We start from the raw sequence: 4,451 nt of genomic DNA, 5'->3' as shown, positions 1-4,451 counted from the left end.
TCTTAATGGACGAGAATCTACGCTTTGAAAACTACTATTCTGAAATTGTCCGCAATTGCTATTACCGTTTAAAGATTCTGTATCGTATCCGTGACTCACTGAGTACTGATTTGCGTATTACATTGTGTGAGAGTTTGGTTTTGTCTAAGTTGAATTACGCTGATGCACTTACTGGACCAAGACTACTTGCAAGAACTAAAAACGTAACACAACGTGTTCAAAATGCTTGCGCTCGATATTGTTTTCACATACCCCCACGCACTCACGTCACGTCATTTTTGAATAATTCTGGTTGTTTAAAGATGGAAAGCCGTAGAAAATTACATTTAGCAACACTTTTATTTGGCATTATAAAAAATAAGGAACCCTTGTACCTTTACAAAAAACTGCGATGGGCGAGAGACGAAAATACCTCGTATGGTACCAGGGCGACCACATACATGCTCAAACAGCATAAGCACAGCTCCGCTAGTTTTCGAGGCAGTTTCCGGTACTCCGCGAGCAAAATCTGGAACAACTTGCCACCGCCTATCCGTAGCCTGCAAAACATTAATAATTTTAAAATAAAATTCAAGACCCATCTGCTAAATTTACAAAAGCAGACATAGATCTTGTCTATACAATATAATTTGATAAACTACTTGCCTATCGGTTATGGCCATCTTGCATTACGGAAGTTGCTCCTTAGGTACTTGAACACGGATGCCGGATTGCCTCGACTCGCCTATGATATTTCACTCCCTGAAAATACATACAAAAATACGATTACATTAATAATATGCATATTTCAAAGTAAATAATGTATAACACAGATTAAATTTTATATATAATTAACAGATATACTAAATAAAATAATACCTTGTAAGGTAAACATACCTTACAGTAGCACAGGACATTTGCATTATGTGTAGCTGAATATCGTTTAGTGCATAAAAATGAAAAATGATCTCAATTAAACCTATGGTAGTTCTTTTGTGTTGCTTTTACTATGTTTGTTGTTCACTTTGTATTGTTTTTACAATTCATGTAAGCAAATAAAATCACTTTAAGGTAGTAACAACACGTCACAGAATAAGTAACATATTAGGTTTGTAATGACGCAACGTGACGCAATCCACATGGGCGTGCGGTGACGATTACACTGACGTCGGTCGTCGACGGTGTTCCGTTATGTCCACATCCACGTTGCGGCCGCGCACACCCCGCCCCGCGCGAAACCTGTTTTTTTTTCATAAACACTCCCGAGACTAGCGGTGGTGTGATCGGCCGCAACCTGCGCCTTGCGTCCCGTGCCCCTCAAATGTTTTTCTTTTTTTTTTTTTCAAGTTGATACTGTCATTGCGTGGCTACAAGGGAGACAGCTGAAAATCAGCAGAGGGATAAAAATCTCTCATAGCCTGAGCTGTCTCCTTTTGACTGCACACAAGTGTCATATTAATTATATTTAATTATTTTTTCTTTATTATTATATTGTTTTTATATCCATTTTTGTATATATATATTTTTTTTCTTTATATGTGTGTATGTCAATAAATGTTTTTTCTTTCTTTTCTTTCTTTCTTTCTTTTCATAAGGATACCATCATCGTAACAGGATAAAATTAAAATGGGGCCCCACGGGAAGCACTACCTTTCAAACAAAAAAAAATTATCAAAATCCAGTGAAAAGTTATGAGGTAACAGACATATAAAAAAAAAAATACAGACGAATTGATAACCTCCTCCTTTTTGAAGTCGGTTGAAAACAAACAATATTAATTTAAACGTAATAAGATAAACAAACCGAACAATAAGAAGTTTAGATTGTTTCTCCTTTGGTATTATTATTTCATAAGGTGATTATAGTACAACCGTGTTGAATATGCTTGAACGTAATAGAAATTACTTGAAATATTGAACTACTAATTTATTTGTGTAGTCATTTTAAACGATATTCACCTATTTGCTTATTTGCATAATTTATTTTCTCAGTGATGATTAATCTGCATTGGTGAAAGTATCGCTCGCCATTTTGAACTTTTTTACGTGTGTAATGTAATTTTTATACCTTATTTATACCGTGAAACGTTTGAAATGTTTACTTGCAAAGTACGAAGGAATGTTCATTGAAATTTTATCTTATATCGTAAGTTAAAACTACAGCAGATTATGATTTAAATGTAACCGATTTTAAACGATAAAAAATAATGAGCAAATAAGCTGATAACAAAACCTAATTTTGATAAATAATTTAACTATTAAGAATGTTAATTTTTTTAAGTCGTTATGTGCATTGCTACTTCGCAGAACTACACCTGCGGGTGAGAGTGGCGAGCGCGGCGGCGGGGCTGACCCGCCTCCCCCTCATCCGCCGCCGCGCCCCGCCTGCTAGCACACTCTTAACAAATAGACATATAGTGTCACGGACTTTTTTTTTATTATTAAAAGAGGAACATATCTTTCATACACATTTTTTGAGTAACTTAAAACGTTTATGCTGCGCACGCATCGAAAGTCCATAAATGTGAATAATTTTCCCCGTTTTTGCAACATTTCTCACTGTCGCTGCGCTCCTATTGGTCGCAGCGTAATGTTATATAGCCTAAAGCCTTCCTCTATAATTGGACTATTCAACAAAAAAAGAATTTTTCAAATCGGACCAGTAGTTCCTGAGATTAGCGCGTTTAAACAAACAAACAAACAAACAAACTCTTCCGCTTTATATATTAGTATATAGATTTTACAATGTTTATTTTATTAAAAGAAATAAAAATTGTGAATGTATTAATTTGTAAGTGTTTTAGTAGTGGTGAAAAAAGAAGAAATTACATTGAAACATGATTGGCTTAAAGATTAATTTATCGGAGTTCGAAATTATTATAAAATTCATCAAGAGGTATGTAAACATAAATTTATTATTACGCTTAATATACAATACGTAATAATTGTAAGGACCGTAAATTTATAATAGAGATTAGACGCGTTTTAAAAACTTATAACAGTGTATATTGTTTTTAATATAGAGGAATTTGAGTTAAACTGTAACTAACCTAACCTACAAGTATTGTAAATTTAATTTCCTTACAATTTTACGTTGATATACTTATACATATTTAAATTGTTGTTCTAATTTGTTTATAAACTTTAATTTGAAACTCATCTTAGGCTTACATCGTGTTTAATTGCGATGTGTCTTGTGTGTTAATTTAAACAAACAAACATAGATTCATTTTATAGATAATATCCTCTTTTTTGTGTGAAAAATTCCATAATAAATCAAACTTAACCAATTCAAACTTATGTTTAAATGATTATGTTATATTGAGAATACCCAAATGATGTTTGCGTTTCAGTATATTATAATAATAACCATATCTAATTATCATTAAATATATAGACCAATATTTCTATTATTAGATTATAATTATTCTATGATCGTGATTATTTTATATGTTTGTGAATGTTTAAATACAAAAATATTGTTTGTGATTACAGTTCCAAAGAAGAAATACAAATCTAGATACTACTACAAATACATCCATGCTGCATTTTCCAGTGTGATGCTACATCTTGTGACTATTCCCTGCCTATTTTAGTTAAAATATAATTTTACGTTTAAATTTCTTATATTTAAATATCGGTTTGGCTCGTGATCTCGTCTAGTTAGTTAGGATCCATATAACGTTGATTTTGTGTAATACCCGTGTTCTTTTAGAGCGTCAGAGATTACAAGTTCAATCGACTATAGAGGAGTCAAATAAAACCAGGTTTATATTTTAAATGCGTTTTCAATATAAATATTTTGTTTAATTAATTTGAATAAAAATAATCGAATATATGAGATACCGGTCCCATTTCCTTTAACACCTCTTACGAGTAGCTGAAGGATGTCGCTCCTTCCCATCTTTATATATTTAACTGTTTTGAAAAATATAAAAGGGGGAGGAGGTTGAAATGGCCCCGCGCCCGCCATCAACTGTAGATTCCAACCATAGATCGGCGAACCTTCCTCGAGCATAGGAAGTGCAATTTTATAGTGTGCCAACACTTTGTTAAATAATATATGAACTAGAACTAAAGTCCAGCAGGTATCACAATCGTAGCTGAGGTGTATAAGATAATATACAAATATAGACTAATAGTCTTATAAGTAAACTAGACCGTAGTCCAACGGATAGCACAGTAATAACTGCGTTATTCAAATCGACGATTAGATTTATAAATAAATCAACAAACTAGACCGTGGTCCGGTGGTTTTCACAGTAATAACTGCGGTGTTTATAAAGTAGCCAATGTTACAAAATAATAGTAAAAATAGGGATCAATGTCCCATAAATAGTCAATCAGTCATAGCTGAGGAAATCTGTAGTAAATAGTTTAAACCCTGGATTATCATTGCATTAAATCACTGTTTCTCATACCAGTTCAAGTGCAAGACCATCAGGCGGCCTAATGCAAGCAAAACGTTATTCG

General features: G+C 33.1%; 1 long non-coding RNA gene across 2 annotated transcripts; it reads right to left on the bottom strand.

The window, feature by feature from the left end:
• Positions 1–320: 320 nt before the first annotated feature.
• On the bottom strand, positions 321–1,144 carry LOC135194616 (uncharacterized). 2 transcript variants are annotated; one of them, XR_010309857.1, is made up of 3 exons: positions 877–1,144; positions 693–741; positions 321–539 (listed from the first exon to the last, which is right to left on the bottom strand). It is a non-coding gene; the product is annotated as an uncharacterized LOC135194616 (long non-coding RNA). The 2 variants fall into 2 exon arrangements; XR_010309856.1 differs by lacking the exon at positions 877–1,144 and having other exon boundaries at positions 693–805.
• Between the last annotated feature and the right edge of the window lie 3,307 nt (positions 1,145–4,451).

This window comes from Vanessa tameamea, chromosome W, assembly GCF_037043105.1.
Source record: "Vanessa tameamea isolate UH-Manoa-2023 chromosome W, ilVanTame1 primary haplotype, whole genome shotgun sequence".
Lineage (NCBI taxonomy): Eukaryota > Metazoa > Arthropoda > Insecta > Lepidoptera > Nymphalidae > Vanessa > Vanessa tameamea.
Note: the sequence above shows the minus strand (reverse complement) of the source record. Positions and strands in the feature narration are given on the sequence as shown.